The 19454-nt window shown below is 43.8% G+C and overlaps 1 protein-coding gene and 1 pseudogene across 2 annotated transcripts in view; one reads left to right on the forward strand and one right to left on the reverse strand.

Moving 5' to 3' along the window:
* The window catches only part of LOC126253306 (receptor-type tyrosine-protein phosphatase N2), a 449946-nt gene that overhangs the window by 123238 nt on the left and 307254 nt on the right, over positions 1-19454 (forward strand). The window lies entirely within an intron of this gene.
* LOC126253904 (5S ribosomal RNA) lies at positions 9492-9609 on the reverse strand (annotated as a pseudogene).

Below are 19454 nucleotides of genomic sequence, written 5' to 3' on the forward strand. Positions count from 1 at the left end.
GACTACATTTCATTATCCTCGTTTTATTTTCTTTGATGTTCATCTTATTTCCTCCTTTCAAGACATTGTCCATTCCGTTCAACTGCTCTTCCAGGTCCTTTGCTGTCTCTGATAGAATTCAATGTCATCGGCAAAGCTCAACTTTTTTATTTCTTCTCCATGGATTTTAATTCCTACTCTGAATTTTTCTTTGTTTCCTTTATTGCTTGCCCAATATACAGATTGAATAACATCGGGGAGAGGCTACAACCCTGTCTCACTCACTTCCCAACCACTGTCAAATGGTTCAAATGGCTCTGAGCACTATGGGACTCAACTTCTGAGGTCATTAGTCCCCTAGAACTTAGAACTAGTTAAACCTAACTGACCTAAGGACATCACAAACATCCATGCCCGAGGCAGGATTCGAACCTGCGACCGTAGCGGTCTTGCGGTTCCAGACTGCAGCGCCTTTAACCGCACGGCCACTTCGGCCGGCCTCCCTTTCATGTCCCTCGACTCTTATAACTGCCATCTGCTTTCTGTACAAATTGTAAGTAGCCTATCGCTCCCTGTGTTTTACCCCTGCCACCTTCAGTATTCCAGTCAACATTGTCAAAAGCTTTCTCTAAGTCTACAAATGCTAGAAACGCAGGTTTGCCTTTCCTTAATCTATTTTCTAAGATAAGTCGCTGGGTCAGTATTGCTTCCGTGTTCCAACTTTTCTACGGAATCCAAACTGATCTTCCCCGAGGTCTGCTTCTACCAGTTTTTCCATTCGTCTGTAAGGAATTCCCGTTATTATTTTGCAGCCATGACTTATTAAAGTGATAGTTCGGTATTTTTCACATCTATCAACACCTGCTTCCTTTGGGATTGGAATTATTACATACTTCTTGAAGTCTGAGGGTATTTCGCCTGTCTCATACATCTTGCTCATCAGATGGGAGAGTTTTGTCAGGACTGGCTCTCCCAAGGCCGTCAGTAGTTCTAATGGAATGTTGTCTACTCGGGGGGCCTTGTTTCGTCTCAGGTCTTTCAGTGCTCTGTCAAACTCTTCACGCAGTATCGTATCTCCCATTTCATATTATCTACATCCTCTTCCATTTCCATAATACTGTCCTCGAGTAGATCGCACTTGTATAGACCCTCTATATATTCCTTCCACCTTTCTGCTTTCTCTTCTTTGCTTAGAAGTGGGTTTCCATCTGAGCACTTGATATTCATACAAGTGGTTCTGTTTTCTCGAAAGGTCTCTTTAATTTTCCTGTAGGCAGTATCTATCTTACCCCTAGTGAGATATGCCTCTACATCCTTGCATTTGTCGTATAGCGATCCCTGTTTAGCCATTTTGCACTTCCTGTCGATCTCATTTTTGAGACGTTTGTATTCCTTTTTGCCTGCTTCATTTACTGCATTTTTATATTTTCTCGTTTCATCAATTAAATTCAATATATCTTCTGTTACCGAAGAATTTCTACTAGCCCTCGTCTCTTTACCTATCGATCATATGGGATCCAAATGGACGAAAATCGTAATATTGACAGTATTCGCTTTTAACCACAAAGTAACTGGGGATGTCGGCGTCCGCGCAGACCTCTAGCAGTAGCTTACCAGCCACCATATCCAATGTTAAAAGGAGTGCCAGGGAAGCTGAGACTCCGCCGTACTGGAGGCCAAGCAGTGCCTCCCAGCCCTGCGCGGCTGCGCCATCTCGTGGAGATGGACGGCCGTGACGTCAGACGCGTAGGGCCCAAGTGCTTGGGCAGAGAGCTTTTCGCCGTGGCCGGCCGCTAAGCGCCCCTGCGCCCCTTGTTTGGCCAGCGCCGGCGCTCGCTGTCTCTCTCCGGCGCCCTCGGCCGTTCCTCCTCCCTCTACTTGCGCTCCGCTCCGCTTGCCGCCCTTTTTTCGGGTGACGCACGAGGCATGTAGTTGCTGCATTACCATTCCCTCCGTCTTTGATCTCGCAAATGCTCGAGGCCGTTTTATTTGCGTACGACGAACACCAGATGCTTACTCCGAACGGCCCAAACTGGCAGGCTATTAAAGGCGACGTTTTCGTACGTTAGAAAGACGTAAGTCGAAACAAGGCCCCGGGAGTAGACAACATGCCATTAGAACTACTGACAGCCTTGGGAGAGCCAGTCCTGACAAAACTCTACCATCTGGTGAGGAAGATGTATGAGACAGGCGAAGTACCCTCAGACTTCAAGAAGAATGTAATAATTCCTATCCCAAAGAAAGCAGGTGTTGACAGATGTGAAAATTACCGAGCTATCAGTTTAATAAGTCACCGCTGCAAAATACTAACGCGAATTCTTTACAGACGAATGGAAAAACTGGTAGAAGTCGACCTCTGGGAAGAATAGTTTGGATTCCGTAGAAATGTTGGAACACGTGAGGCAATACTGACCTTACGATTTATTTTAGAAGAAAGATTAAGGAAAGGCAAACCTACGTTTCTAGCATTTGTAGACTTAGAGAAAGCTTTTGACAATGTTGACTGGAATACTCTCTTTCAAATTCTGAAGGTGGCAGGGGTAAAATACAGGGAGCGAAAGGCTATTTACAATTGGTACAGAAACCAGATGGCAGTTATAAGAGTCGAGAGGCATGAAAGGGAAGCAGTGGTTGGGAATGAAGTGAGACAGGGTTGTAGCCCCTCCCCGATGCTATTCAATATGTATATTGAGTAAGAAGTAAAGGAAACAAAAGAAAATTTCGGAGTAGGCATTAAAATCCATGGAGAAGAAATAAAAACTTTGAGGTTTGCCCATGACGTTGTAATTCTGTCAGAGACAGCAAAGGACTTGGAAGAGCTGTTGAACGGAATGGACAGCGTCTTGAAAGGAGGGTATAAGATGAACATCAACAAAAGCAAAACGAGGATGATAGAATGTATTCTAATTAAGTCGGGTGATGCTGAGGGAATTAGATTAGGAAATGAGACACTTATAGTAGTAAAGGAGTTTTGCTATTTGGGGAGCAAAATAACTGATGATGGTGGAAGTAGAGAGGATATAAAATGTAGACTGGCAATGGCAAGGAAAGCGTTTCTGAAGAAGAGAAATTTGTTAACATCGAGTATAGTTTTAAGTGTCAGGAAGTCGTTTCTGAAAATATTTGTATGTAGTGTAGCCATGTATGGAAGTGAAACATGGACAAGAAGAGAATAGAAGCTTTCGAAATGTGGTGCTACAGAAGAATGCTAAAGATTAGATGGGTAGATCACGTAACTAATGAGGAGGTATTGAATAGAATTGGGGAGGAGTTTGTGGCACAACTTGACTAGAAGAAGGGATCGGTTGGTAGGACATGTTCTGAGGCATCAAGAGATCATCAGTTTGGTACTGGAGGGCAGCGTGGAGAGTAAAAATCGTAGAGGGGGACCAAGAGATGAATACAATAAGCAGATTCAGAATGATGTAGGTTGCAGTAGGTACTGGGAGATGAAGAAGCTTGCACAGGATAGAGTAGCATGGAGAGCTGCATCAAATCAGTCTCAGGACTGAAGACTACAACAACAACAACAACAGAACTGCGTTCTTGTAATAATGTGCCTTTCCGCAGCCACTATAGTCTTTCATATCTTCTCCTTCTCTTGATCTTTTCCAGCATTCTGCGTTTCCGAAACCACATAGTGACCGAGCGGTTCTAGGCTCTTCAGTCTGGAACCGCGCTACCGCTACGGTCGCAGGTTCGTATCCTGCCTCGGGCATGGTTGTGTGTGATGTCCTTAGGTTAGGTTTAATTAGTTCTACGTTCTTGGGGACTGATGACCTCAGATGTTTAGTCCCATAATGCTCAGAGCCATTTCAACCATTTGAACCACCTTTCTGCTCGTGGCACGGTTCTGTCAACCCCTTCATTTTAACTATAAACTACCGATTTTAGCGTTCTATTTGTTTATAACTTAGCGTGAATGGTGAGGAGTGGTTCTAAGGCAGTTACCTTTCCGCTATTATTTGTTAATCTCTACCACCTGAGGATGCATCTTCAGTTGCCGATCGCTACTTTTAATAAAAAGTATTTTACAGCCAGTGCGGATCATTTCATTCAAAAGGAGGTGTCTACCATGAAAGAACGTTAGACTGAGTTGACATATGAGTTGAGTATCTGTATCCGGACTTAAAGAAAGCTGGTAAGGAATGACCAGTTCTTCGCCGGCCGGAGTGGCCGAGCGGTTCTAGGCGCTACAGTCTGGAACCGCGCGATCGCTACGGTCGCAGGTTCGAATCCTGCCTCGGGCATGGATGTGTGTGATGTCCTTAGTTTAGTTAGGTTTAAGTAGTTCTAAGTTCTAGGGGACTGATGACCTCAGCAGTTAAGTCCCATAGTGCTCAGAGCCATTTGAACCATTTTGAACCAGTTCGTCAACATCCAAACCAAAGTTGTTCCGAACACAGCGTCAGCAGAGAACATTATGCTGCCCCTCTTAAGGGCCGAAAAAAGGCATCATCTCATGATACTGCAAGCTGAAACGATTCACTGTCGCTAATGTATCGCACTCACAACTCTCTGAAAAAAAAAAAAATCGTTACCTATGTTGTGCAGTAATATCGAAACGACGTCGATTGCTGTATGTTGTTGATCTGCTGCAACATTCTCCTCATATCGCCTGAGCGACAGTTTTGACTATCGTAGACATGTAATTTTGGTCTCTTTCGCGTTCGTCATACTCACCAGAAATTTTACCCATCGATTTCCATATGTTTTGACCACTCAAAGAAGCAATGTAAAGCAAAACTATCTCTCGGATGAATTAGTTTCTACAGGAATTAGGGTACTTTGTTAGCGTTGGCGAAGTGCCACTGTACCTGTGATACAGATTTTTGTTGCTTGTGTCGCTTCTACACAATAAATACTTTTTTTCGGTTTTCATTTGATTCACTCTCACGCGAAATGGAAAGTTCCGGATTTATTCGTGGAAAAAAAAGGACGTATCATCTCAACATTACGGCAAACACTCCATAGAGAGAGAAATGTCTCTCCACCGAACGTCACCGAAACTTAAAGCAGGTAGTTAATTCCTGGACCACTGAAACATTTTCAAAGAAAGTATGCCAGTTTCATAGAAAATTAATGTCTGCAAGGATGGAATTCTACTTTCGGCTGTTCCATCTAGTATAGTTATACCTGGAAATATACTATAATTTTATCGGTTTCATCTCTGTGCGTAAAAAACCAAGGAGCTTCATAATGCAAGTTTTATCTGAATACTATGACGAAATATAAGTGAGCGAAACGTTCAGCTAGTACATAAAACGAATAAGCCTTCTTTGTAATGTGTTTAACACCGCTGACTGCAAGGCAAATCGCCCCTATACGACTAAAATGCAGCAGAAGGATTGCTGAGAGGAAATGCTTGCTCAGAGAGCTGTATTGTGGCAATGGTTATGTGAGTCTCTGGGCCCAATGCGTCATATTCTTAGTTGCAACGTCTTAAAAAGTTTTAAATCAACAGTCTCCGGAGGATGCAATACTGTTAGGCAAACGACCCGACCGCTAACTACTTGATATGCACCAAGGACCGTTTCTACCACTAGGCAAGATTAGGCAGCCGCCTAGGGTGGCAAAATTTTAGGGGTGGCAAAGGGCGAAAAAATTTAATTTCAAATCAAACAGCGAAATAACTTAGCAAATGAGGAGATAACAGGAAAAGAGGGAAAATTAAAAGACCGAATTGTTTTCAAAAGCATATGGAACGGCTACATAACAAGTCCTTACTTACTCTGACGAAAGCAAGCACATTGCCTCTACTTTCCTCATAACTAAAGCATTTAGCTCTGGTATTATTTTCTGTGGATAACTGATCACGTATTCACAAGTTAGGTTTTGAACTTCGCTTTCAACATCCACTATGTGACCAAAAGTATCCGGACATCCCAAAAACATACGTTTTTCATATTAGGTGAATCGTGCTGCCACCTACTGCCAGGTACTCCATATCAGCTACCTCAGTAGTCATTAGACATCGCCGGACGAGGTGGCGGAGCGGTTCTGGGCGCTACAGTCTGGAACCGCGCGACCGCTACGGTCGAAGGTTCGAATCTTGCCTCGGGCATGGATGTGTGCGATGTTCTTAGGTTAGTTATGTTTAAGTAGTTCTAAGTTCTAGGGAACTGATCACCTTAGAAGTTAAGTCCCATAGTGCTCAGAGTCATTTGAACCATTAGACATCGTGAGAGAGCTGAATGGAGCGCTCCGCGGAACTCATAGACTTTGAACGTGTTCAGGTGATTGGGTGTCACTTGTGTCTTACGCCTGTACGCGACATTTTCACACTCCTAAACATCCCTAGGTCCACTGTTTCCGATGTGATTGTGAAGTGGAAACGTGAAGGGACACGTACAGTAAAAAAGCGTACGGGCCGACCTCGTCTGTTGACTGACAGAGACCGCCGACAGTAGAGGAGGGTCGTAATGTGTAATAGGCAGACATCTATCCAGACCATCACACAGGAATTCCAAACTGCATCAGGATCCACTGCAAGTACTAGGTTAGGCTGGAGGTCGGCTACTTATAAAACACACACCACGCCGGTAAATGCCAAACGACGTCTCGCTTGGTGTAAGGAGCGTAAACATTGAACGATTGAACAGTGGAAAAACGTTGTGTGGAGTGACGAATCACGGTACACAATGTGGCGATCCGATGGCGCGATGTGGGTATGGCGAATTCCCGGTGAACGTCATCTGCCAGCGTGTGTAGTGCCAACAGTAAAATTCGGAGGCGGTGGTGTTATGGCGTGGTCATGTTTTTCATGGAGGGAGCTTACACTGCTCGTTGTTTTGCGTGGCACTATCACAGTACAGGCCTACATTGATGTTTTAAGCACCTTCTTGCTTCCCAGTGTTGAAGAGCAATTCAGGGATGGCGATTGCGTCATCAAGGCTAAGAGTGGGCGAACACCATGTTGAATTCCAGCATTACCGATGGAGGGCGCCACGAAATTGTAAGTCGTTTTTAGCCAGGTGTCCGGATACTTTTGATCACATAGTGTATCTGAAAGGAGTAAAAGGTAAGTGCAGTTCATCGCACCCATACATGAAAATGATTCGGTGTCTGTCGGTAAGTCTGCTCTTAGTGTCCGAGACTCGCAGCACAAGAAAAGAACTGCATTGCCTTATCTCAAACAAATTAGCTGTCATTTTCTTAAAATTTGACGTATACAACAAATAATAGCCAGGAACACAAAGTCATAAGTTGTTTATCGACGCTGAAAAAGATTAGATTTGTTTCTCATTCTACAAATATTTCAATTAAAACAGAAACGAAATAACACCACGATTATCTAGATGTCCTAGTTTGCTGCCTCGGCCTTTCTTCCATGAGCATAGCTAACTTCTAAATTAAAGGAAAAATTCACTCGTACCACAAAATAGCTCCACGCGTTTACTAGCACATTTTCTTACAGTTACATACAATTAATAATTTGACTGCATTGATATATTCAGTTGAGTTCTAGTTTAAAATGTTCATCATAAAATTCCTGTTTCAATTATTTTGGAAAATTTCAGAAATTGAGGAGAAAAAACAAGATATTGAGGACTTTTGTTGTTATCAATCAGTTTTAAAGGAATTGAGGACAAAGCATGAAAATTGGGGACTGTTCCGAGAAAATTTGGACGTCTGGTCACCTTAGTTTAAGGATTAAAAGTACATTGCATCACAAAAGTATTCGACTACCCTCATTGTTCTTGAAATGTGAAGTTCTCTTCGAACATTTGAGGCCCACGAGGAGCAATTGCCGGTCAATTCTGTAGTGTGAATATTGTCTGACAATGTGGCACAAGCAGGTCGCTGTATAATATAATTAACTACGTGCAATGTATATTTGCATTATAAGATCTCACAACATGCAGTCACTTTATTACTCGGGCACACGTCGTATAGGCGGCGGTGGTGCTATCTGTAGACCGAGCAGGCTCATTGTGTGCTACGTTTCCGCGTTGTTAACGCGCAGGGTGCACAGTACGATGGAGCGGAAAGGAAACAATACATTTGAAAAGAGACAGCCTGTTATTTTCCATCGCGCTAAAGGATGTTCCGAAAGACAGATTGCCGCATTGTTACAAATGAGTAAGAGTACTGTAGGTGATATTATGCGAAGATTCAACAGAGAAGATATAATTGAACATAAACCAAAAACAGGGCGATCAAAGAAGCTGAGTAGAAGAGAGGAAACTGGAGTAATAAGCAAAATTAAAACATATCCGAGGTTGTCGACAGCGAAAATTGTAGCCGCGGTGCAGCAGGAATATGGGAAGGAGTGCACCCTGAAACAGTCCGACGAATTATCAGACGACAGGGGTATAATGGTCGAGTAAGCAGGAAGAAGCCTATGATAAATGAGAGGAATAGAAACCAACGATTAGACTTCGCGAAGCAGCACGTAAATAAAAGTGTCAGTTGGTGGGAGGAAGTAATTTTCGTCGATGAATGTCAAGTGCAGCTTTTCTCCTCAAACGGAAGACTTATGACTTGGAGAGAACCACGAGAAGAATTTCAATCGAAGCATCTGCAACCCACAGTTGAACACGATGTGGAGGTGTAATGATTTGAGGTTCCATGTCGTCATCTGGGGTAGGTGAATTAGCACTCATTGAAGGTACAATGGACAAGCATAAGTATCTGAACATCCTAAAGGAGAACTTACCGCAAAGTGCTACAGGTTTCGGGTTTTCGAGGACGTTCAAATTGTATCAAGACAATGATCCGAAGCATAAAGCGGATATTGTGAGACTATGGACGCTGTATATTTGCCCTAAGGTTTTGGATACCCCTTCTCAGCGTCCAGACTTGAACCCAATAGAAAATCTTTGAAGTGAATTGAAGCGACAAGTACGACAAACGCCAGTGACATCAAAACGAGCTATAAAGGAAAGAATTCTGGAAGAATGGCGACAAATGAGTACCGATTATACGTGAAAGTTCGTTCACAGCATGCCTAAACGCTTGGAACAAGTGATTAAGCAAAAAGGACTGCATACAAGGTATTAAAATGTACAAGGTTGTGATCGTTATGCTTGCTGGCCGAAAACTTTTGTGGCTGTGATAGTGGGCATGTTTCTTGTGTTGTTTAAGTTAAGTTTGCAAATAGGATAATGCGGTTCTGTTAGTTATTACATAGTCCTATACCATTTTGTGCCGAGACTGCTCCTGTAATATGTGATGCCCGTATATAATGAAGCAAAAATAAAACATAACACTGGTGGCCGAATACTTTTGTGAGTCATTGTATAATAGCAGATTTTCATTGTTGTGACGCTGGATGTTGTGGTGGACGGGAGAGGAATATAAGGGAGGCAGATGGTAGTAAAAAAGAGCACTCCGTCTTCAGGCCACTATCTGACCGCCGTGTCATTCTCAGATGAGGATGCGGATAGGAGGGGCGTGTGGTCAGCACACCGCTCTCCCGTCGTTACGATGGTTTTCTGCTACCGGAGCCGCTACTATTCGGTCAAGTAGCTCCTCAATTGGCATCACGAAGCTGAGTGCACCCCGAAAAACGGCAACAGCGCATGGCGGCCCGGATGGTCACCCATCCAAGTGCCGGCCACACCCGACAGCGCTTAACGTCAGTGATCTGACGGGAACCGGTGAATCCACTGCGGCAAGGCCGTTGCCCCAGTAAAAAAAGAGGGGATATCATTTTTCAGTTCTCGCCTAGAGCGGCAAAACACCTATCAACGGCCCTGTATACATCTCCTTTTGCAACGTGAAGTCGCCACAACAATGTACGTCCATGTAACGTGGAGCATACCAGCAACCACTGGGGCACGATGGAGTACTCGCATACTGTTGTGTGCAGAGCATATAGCGGCAGAGTAGTCGGTGTCAAGGTAATGTTTGTGTTCGCGATGAGCGCTCTCTCCACCAGATAAGGTGCCGGGGCTGTTCCACTGCCTGAGCAGGCCTTGATGTATGAAAGCGGCGCCGACCTTGTCCCAGCTAAATGTGCTACAGACGCGAAATTTAACCGACAGGAAGAAGATGCTGTCATATGCAAATGATTAGCTTTTCACAGCATTCACACAAGGTTGGCGCCAGTGGCGACACCTACAACGTGCTGACATGAGGAAAGTTTCCAACCGATTTCTCATACACAAACAGCAGTTGACCGGCGTTGCCTGGTGAAACGTTGTTGTGATGCCTCGTGTAAGGAGGAGAAATGCGTACCATCACGTTTCCGGCTTTGATAAAGGTCGGATTGTAGCCTATCGCGATTGCGGTTTATCGTATCGAGACTACTCGCGTTGGTCGAGATCCAACTAGTGTTAGCTGAATGTGGAGTCGGTGGGTACAGGAGGGTAATACGGAACGCCGTGCTGGATCCCAACGGCCTCGTATCACTAGCAGTCGAGAAGACAGGCATCTTATCCGCATGGCTGTAACGGATCGTGCAGCCACGTCTCGATCCCTGAGTCAACAGATGGGGACGTTTGCAAGACAGCAACCATCTGCACGAACAGTTCGACGACGTTTGCAGCAGCATGGGCTGTCAGCTCGAAGACCATGGCTGCGGTTACCCTTGACGCTGCATCACAGACGGGAGCGCCTGCGATGATGTACACAGAGAAGAACCTGGATGCACGAATGGTAAAACGTCATTTTTTCGGACGAATCCAGGTTCTGTTTACAGCATCATGATGGTCGCATCCGTGTTTGGCGACATCGCGGTGAACGCACATTGGAAGCGTGTTTTCGTCATCGCCATACTGGCGTATACCCGGCGTGATGGTATGGGGTGCCATTGGTTACTCGTCTCAGTCACCTCTTGTTCGCATTGACCGCACTTTGAACAGTGGACGTTACATTTCAGATGTGTTACGACCTGTGGCTCTACCCTTCATTCGATCCCTGCGAAACCCTACATTTCAGCAGGATAATGCACGACCACATGTTGCAGGTCCTGTACGGGCCTTTCTGGATACAGAAAATGTTCGACTGCTGCCCTGGCCTGCACATTCTCCAGATCTCTCACCAATTGAAAACGTCTGGTCAATGGTGGCCGAGCAACTGGCTCGTCACAATACGCCAGTCACTACTCTTGATGAACTGTGGTATCGTGTTGAAGCTGCATGGTCAGCTGTACCTGTAAACGCCATCCAAGCTCTGTTTAACCCAATGCCCAGGCGTATCAAGGCCGTTATTATGGCCAGAGGTGGTTGTTCTGGGTACTGATTTCTCAGGATCTACGCACCGAAATTGCATGAAAACGTAATCACATGTCAGTTCTAGTATAATATATTTGTCCAACGAATACCCGTTTATCATCTGCATTTCTTCTTGGTGTAGCAATTTTAATGGCCAGTAGTGTACCATTATTGCTACTAAACAGAGTACAATAAGCATCCATCACGTAAACGCTGGCCTGGAAAGTACACTCATGTTCAGAAAACAACAGAACACCTTGATGGGGAGGTTCCCTTGTAAGCACAATGAATTTGTCAGTCCTTTGCAACCTGTGGCTGTCCAGGTACGAGCAGCCCATAGTGACTCGCCTTCATGCATTCCTTTTTATATATTTATATATACTTTGTGACTAAAGCCATTCTGGCCTGTTAATTATTTTATATGTGACATGTATGTACTGCCTCTGTCTTTTATTATTAGTCAGTAATTACACTTTTTGTATAAAAATGTCTTTTCCTATAAATTTATAACTATATTATAGGCCATTTTAATTGTTTTAATTCTGATGAAGGCACTCTTCGAAGTGTTGAAACCTAGTCAATAAGACTAAAAATAATAGTGACCGAGGCATCATTTGTTTCAATTTGAATTTGTGAACATAATCCATGACTAATTTGTCTTAGCTATAGACCTAACGAAAATGGGACACACTGTGTATACCCACAGCCGATCTGAAAAGCATTTTATTTTATTGGCTTTCGGGACGTGCCCATACAGCCATCTCAATAGTGTAATGTCATTTACGACGATGCGAATTGAAGGACAACGCAATGCCCAATACCCTAGTGGAAAAGCCGGCCGGTGTGGCTGAGCGGTTGTAGGCGCTTCAGTCTGGAACTGTGCGACCGCTACGGTCGCAGGTTCGAATCCTGCCTCGGGCATGAATGTGTGTCATGTCCTTAGGTTAGTTAGGTTTAAATAGTTCTAAGTTCTAGGGGACTGATGACCTCATATGTTATGTCCCATAGTGGTAGGAACCATTTGAACCCAGTGGAAAAAAATCTCCGACTCAGCCGGAAATCGAACCCGGGCGCCTTAAGTTAGCAATCCGCCGCGCTGCTATCGAGACGAACTATCCGTTTATTTAGCCACTACTGTATTTGTTTAACCTAACGTCACCTCGTGCTTCTGATAGCGCGCAAGTGCAATAATATCGTGGCTGAGTTATAACTGCGGCGTTTCGCACGAGTAATGCGGGACAGCTCAGGCGTAGCTGTTTTACGTCAGCAGGGTGGCAGGGGTTCGCGTGACGACCTGCTCTCTGTGTGTGTGTGTGTATGTGTGTGTGTGTGTGTGTGTGCGTGTGTGTGTGCGTGCGGCCACGTGTCGAGGCCGACACGAGGTGTCCCAGAGTTGGCTGAGATGTTCTGCAGTCACGCTGCGCCACTCCGCGATCCCGCTGGGAGCGGCCCGGACACGGCTGTGCCACAGGTGTACCGCTGCGACTCACGAAATAGACCCGATGCGGTAACGGGAGCACTGGCTTGTTGTCATTACTTCCGAGCGCCGAGGGAAGGAGCCCCACTTGATGAAACTACGCTCTGGACTCCTCTGCCCTCGGCGAGAGCTGAGCGCTGGTAGCTATAATATCGGACATTGCGATGTCTGCCCTTCTGTTTAACAGTTTAGCTGCCGAGTTTCTGCCAACAGTGCATCTGCTCGCCTCCCGTTAGCCTCGCCTGTGCTGTGCTGTGTCGGCCGTTTCTGTCACACAGCGTGACGCGCATGGCGCGCTAGAATTATCATCTCTACTGTGTCTTGTTGTTACTGACATTTATAAAACTTCATAATAAAAAAAATTACATTTCATTATTTCTTTCGGGTACCATACTGACTGAAACATGAAAATACCGCAATTCCTTCAGCTCTTTTTTGGGGTTCCATACCTCAGTGGTGATGCTGAGGGAATTAGATTAGGAAATGAGACACTTAAAGTAATAATGTAGTTTTGCTATTTGGGGAGAAAAATAACTGATGATGGTCGAAGTAGAGAGGATATAAAATGTAGACTCGCAATGGCAAGGAAAGCGTTTCTGAAGAAGACAAATTTGTTAACATCGAGTATAGATTTAAGTGTCAGGAAGTCGTTTCTGAAAGTATTTATATGGAGTGTAGCCATGTATGCAAGTGAAACATGGGCGATAACTAGTTTGGACAAGAAGAGAATAGAAGCTTTCGAAATGTGGTGCTACAGAAGAAAGCTGAAAATTAGATGGGTAGATCACATAACTGATGAGGAGATATTGAATAGAATTGGGGAGAAGAGGAGTTTGTGGCACAACTTGACAAGAAGAAGGGAGCGGTTGGTAGGACATGTTCTGAGGCATCAAGGGATCACAAATATAGCATTGGAGGGCAGTGTGGAGGGTAAAAATCGTAGAGGTAGACCAAGAGATGAATACACTAAACAGATTCAGAACGATGTAGGTTGCAGTAGGTACTGGGAGATGAAGAAGCTTGCACAGGATAGAGTAGCATGGAGAGCCGCATCAAACCAGTCTCAGGACTGAAGACCACAACAACAACAACCACAGTGGTAAAAACGGAACCCTTATACAATCACGGCCTGTGTGTCCGACCTACTTTTGGTTCAAATGGCTCTGAGCACTATGGGACTTAACATCTATGGTCATCAGTCCCCTAGAACTTAGAACTACTTAAACCTAACTAACCTAAGGACAGCACACAACACCCAGCCATCACGAGGCAGAGAAAATCCCTGACCCCGCCGGGAATCGAACCCGGGAACCCGGGCGTGGGAAGCGAGAACGCTACCGCACGACCACGAGATGCGGGCTAGACCTACTTTTAAAAAGCCTTTTTCTCAGGAGCGGGATAGACGTGTCAAGTTGAATTTACGTCACATTCCAAGGTATACGGTCCTTTGTCGGTGTAAAAAATTGAAACTTTTAAGTCAGTGCATCAGACAATACAGCCATTTATGTCACACACCTTGATTCTAGAAAACTCACTCATCAGAACACATAGGGTATTTCCCTTTGACGACATAAATCACAGGTAAAGCGGACGGCAGATTGAAATTCAGTGGAAGAATTCTCAGGAAATGCATTCCACCCACAAATGACGTACCTTACAAAACCATTGGTCGACCAACACTTGAATATTGCTCGTCAGTCTATGGTCCGTACAAGAAAGGATTACTGGAGGAAACAGAGAAGACTCAAAAAAAAAGTAGCGTCGCGTTTCGTTACGAGTTAATTTAGTAACAGCGAAAGCTTTACGGAGATGTTCAGCCAATTCCAAGACAGAGGCTTAGCAACAATCTTTCTTCTCCCGGACAGCTGGCGACTGGAACGAGAAAGGGGAAGCTGACAATGGTACACAAAGTAACCACCACGACGCATTCCTGTATCAATTTTTCGAAGTTGCTATTTTTACTGTTGATACCGCAATAGCTATGTGACTTGCGGACAGCCGGCTGGTGTGGCCGAGCGGTTCTAGGCGCTACAGTCTGGGACCGCGCGATCGCTACGGTCGCAGGTTCGAATGCTGCCTCGGGCATGGATGTGTGTGCTGTCCTTAGGTTAGTTAGGTTTAATTAGTTCTGATTTCTATGAGACTGATGACCTCAGATGTTAAGTCCCATAGTGCTCAGAGCCATTTGAACCATTTGAACTTGCGGACAACATATATCAGTCTCTTCCGGGACGAGCCGGCCGCGGTGGTCTAGCGGATCTAGGCGCGCAGTCCGGAACCGCGCGACTGCTACGGTCGCAGGTTCGAATCCTGCCTCGGGCATGGATGTGTGTGATGTCCTTAGGTTAGTTAGGTTTAAGTAGTTCTAAGTTCTAGGGGACTCATGACCACAGATGTTATTGAACGACCCTCGTATTACTTTCCCCCACAAAAGGCTCGCGGAAATATCGGGAAAAAAGTAGAGATCATGGAGGCTTACCAGAATTACGAGTGGTTCTTCCCACACATTACTCGCGAATATAACAGGAAAGGAGGGAAGTGATAGTAATACCTTAACTACCCTCCACCACATCGTAAGGTGTCTTGTGGAATGCAGATGTAGGTATTAAGGTTCTATCAAAATTCAGATGTTCGTGCTAATTTTTCGTCTTTGCCTGAAAAGTAACTTTTCAGCCCTGTAGCTTTATGACCACATCTTTTTTTTACGTCTAGCGGCAATTTCGGAGGTTGAAGCTTTTCATCATAAATAGGCTGATGACAGTTCCCTCGCACCGTATATGCTGAAGATACGTACGAGCCTCTTACGGCATTGCTAATCGTTGCTCGTAAATGATACGTAACTGTGTTGCGTGTGTTTCATGGTATTCTTCTCTGTGATCGAAAACAGATTCAGCCCGCCAGACGCAGTATCCTACCCATCATGCATCGCGCAGCCCGGCGCGTGTGCACTGGACAGGACGTCATTAAACCGGTGACAGCCATTTGACGTCATTAACGGACCCGCCAGTGGAAAATCTAATAAAAGCCCAAATTGCGTTGTTTTGCCATGTAGTCTGAAGTCCTGCTATTGCTTGCAAAACACGGCGCGTGCCTGGCAATGGGCAGGGGTGTTCGTATTCAGTACTGTCATCAGTGCATGAATAGCGCACCAAATGAAATACCGTGACAAGTTTAAAAAGACAAAGCCTGCACCACTGCTAAAAATTACCCCTGTAAGAACTTCATAGTGGCATCTAGGCTCGCTGGTTTTTGGTGTAATCAGGACCTGCTTTAGGACTGTTATAGAAGTTTCGAACCTATCAGTTTCTAGTGCAAATAATATATAGGTCCTTATATTTTTCCAATTGTATCGAAATGCGAGTTGTTATACACTAGATTTAAAAACCTGCAACACTGCCGCACGCTACCGTTAATTACCACAGTAAACACATCGACAACACCAGCGCGAGCACTACAACGTTTTTGCCGGCCGCGGTGGTCTCGCGGTTCTGGGCGCGCAGTCCGGAACCGTGCGACTGCTACGGTCGCAGGTTCGAATCCTGCCTCGGGCATGGATGTGTGTGATGTCCTTAGGTTAGTTAGGTTTAAGTAGTTCTAAGTTCTAGGGGACTGATGACCACAGCAGTTGAGTCCCATAGTGCTCAGAGCCATTTGAACTACAACGTTTTCACACAGCCCAGTAGAGGGCACTGCTGCCTTACGTCATTCCCTTTACGACTGGTTGTTATTAACTAATTTCTCTTATTGCCTTTATTTAATCAATGACACGTTTTTGAAAACGTACTTGATTATGGTTCTCTTAACAGCTTTTTATTTATATACTTACAAGCGTTTTTAATAGGAGGACTTGTATTTTGTACTTTCGTACACAAATTCTTGTAGAATTTCACTGTGAATGATAACATAAAAAGCTTATATCTATATCTATATTACATCTGGCACACATGATCGACCGTTCGATACCCATACACGATGCCTCCTTTACAGGGCGGATCTTTTCCATAATTCCCTCTTAATACAGGCAAACATCTCTCGTATTTCAACACACAAAACTGTTTTCCTGTTTTGCGCCATTTTTTCAAGGTAGTTCACTCCTAACGCCACCTGCTAAGCACAAAGCATACTCGGTGAGTTTATGGTTCTATTTATACATGTCATATTTGTACTTGTAAAAATATAGAACTTTGAAAACGAATGAATCTTTCATAGTGGTCCCGTATTACGAATTTGATGATATGTCATCATTATTACCAAATGGCTTAATTCGCTCACATTGCAGGTTGCCTACCTAACAGTGTCCAGGGGCAAAAAAAAAGATCTTCTGTATTTCACGTAATTATTGATCGAATTTAAAAATATAGGATGATGACATAATCTACTCATTAAGAAGTATAATCTTACGGTAAGGGCTTAACCCAGTAAGTCAAGTACTGAGGTTAGAAACTGCGTCTTGAGGCAGTATAACTCACAGCATGCAAGTTATCCCGACTGTACTTACGCTGAACGAGAATGAGAGAACTTCGTGACTTCCTAACAACTTTGCTCATAATTTCAAACTTTTTCGAAACTTTTTCTCGGTGACACCCTCCGCCCCCGCTCCCTGCCAAATTAATGAAATGAAAAAAGTCTACCGCTTATTACATTTTCGCTGCTCTCGCAGTAAAACTTAAGCATCAGGAATGATGTTATAATTTATTGCTTCTTTACTACTAGCTTTATTCCCAACACGTTTTTCAGACAGTATGCACATACTCTGTGATTCTTATTAACGTCTATAAAGCCCCGAAGCTTGGTTACAGCAAGGACAATAAATCTGTAATTTCTACGTTTAGAACAGACCACATTTACAAAAGTTATTCAACAATAAGGGGTGCCTAGCAGAGAGACGTGCAGCACTATACCCTGTTTAGGAGGGCAGGACCGCCAAGCCCAACCGCTGCGCGTGTGGCGAGATATGTCGTCTGGTGACGTCACATATTCAGCGTTTGTCTTCCATCTTTGGAGTGTTTCCCGACACTGGCAGCTCCATATGTCTTACATTAAATTACTTGTCTCACCGTCAACTACGTCGCTTCAGGTTTTTTTAACGTTCATAAGAACAACCCCGTATGCCACTGAATGTACCTGCAAAATAAGATTGTAGGACCCATATTTCAGGAAATATGACGTCATAAAAACATTGAGACGCGTAAAAAACTAGCTTTTCTTAAAACGGAGATCAAATTACTTAGACTGTAATCATCCAGTGAATAACCAGAAAGTAGTGAAACCAATACAATTAGGGTTGTGCGTCTTCAACCACAAAGGTTTTACATGTTAAACGTCAGCTTACTTGTAAAGTAATCAGACGTTTGAAGCCAAAACAGAAGTGAACATTTTTCGCTTCGAGGAAATACAAAGGTATGTTTGGACCTTGCCTTGAAAAGAAAGCTAAACAATATTCATTCGTCACCAGACTTTTTTCATACTAAGGCCTTTGGTATTGGGAGAGAAATAAGTCAGACGCATTGCTATTTGTTTTTAATTTCCCTTAGCATTTAATACGTATAAAGGGAAAGGGAGAAAACCGGTAAAGTACGCAAGAAGTATGAACTGCATTGGGCAGTGAGATGGAAAATGCATTTTATCTGTACTTTCATCGATATGGCTTACGGAAAATTGACGTAAGTTTTAAGATGACAAAGTGTTAATATTATCTGACCTATTTCAACAGTTTTCTTGACATTCAGGTTTTCCTATATGTTCTGCAACTTGACTAAACATTGTTTCATCATGTTTATTGTATTTAGTTAAAAATCTTAAAATGTAAACCCATATTTTGTGGAAAATCAGGACGTTACGGATAAAAGTCGTGGCCACTTCTGTTTTTTGTTACATTTTACACTTATTTTCGAGGTGTCGTCTGCAAACAACATTCATACTACGAAACTGATTCGAACGTTTAACCATACTATGAGCTTTATTTGTTTTGGGATTGCTGTCTCGCTCAGTCTTTTAAGTGACAACATTTTCGTCATTATTGGTTCAAATGGCTCTGAGCAGTATGGGACTTAACATCTAGAACTTAGAACTACTTAAACCTAACTAACCTAAGGACATCACACACATCCATGCCCAAGGCAGGATTCGAACCTGCGACCGTAGCGGTCGCGCGGTTCCAGACTGAATCGGCTAGAACCGCTCTGCCACTCCGACCGGCCTTCTTCATTATTACAGATTTACTACCATTTCCGTAGAAGCATCTTCTACAGTTAAGTCATTTTCAAACGATTAAGGTGCTGACATGAGTCATGTAGGCGCACATTTTGCTAATACTGACAACTGCTGCGTTTTCTGCACTTCGACCAGAGACGGACATGTGTGGTCTATAAGACGGGTGTTTTCTTTTTTGTTTACTTGGAACAACTAAAAATCTCGAAAAATACTCATCGTGCGAAAAAAATGTTCCAGGAGAGAAGTTATGTTTGAACCTTGCCTTGAAAAGAAAGCTAAACAATATTCATTTGTCGCCTGACTTTTTCATACTAAAACCTTTGGTATTGGAAGAAAGATAAGTCAGACGAATTGCTATTTGTTTTTAATTTCCCTTAGCATTTAATACGTATAAAGGGAAAGAGAGAAAACCGGTAATTCAGAAAAGTACGCAAGAAGTATGAACTGCATTGGGCAGTGAGATGGAAAATGCATTTTATCTGTACTTTCATCGATATGGCTTAAGGAAAAGAGAGAAAAGGGAAAGAGAGAAAATCGGTAGTTCAGTAAAATACGCAAGAAGTGTGAACTGCATTGGGCAGTGAGATGGAAAATGCATTTTATCTGTACTTTCATCAATACGACTG

The sequence above is a fragment of the Schistocerca nitens genome, chromosome 4 (genome assembly GCF_023898315.1).
Source record: "Schistocerca nitens isolate TAMUIC-IGC-003100 chromosome 4, iqSchNite1.1, whole genome shotgun sequence".
Classification (NCBI taxonomy): Eukaryota; Metazoa; Arthropoda; class Insecta; order Orthoptera; family Acrididae; genus Schistocerca; species Schistocerca nitens.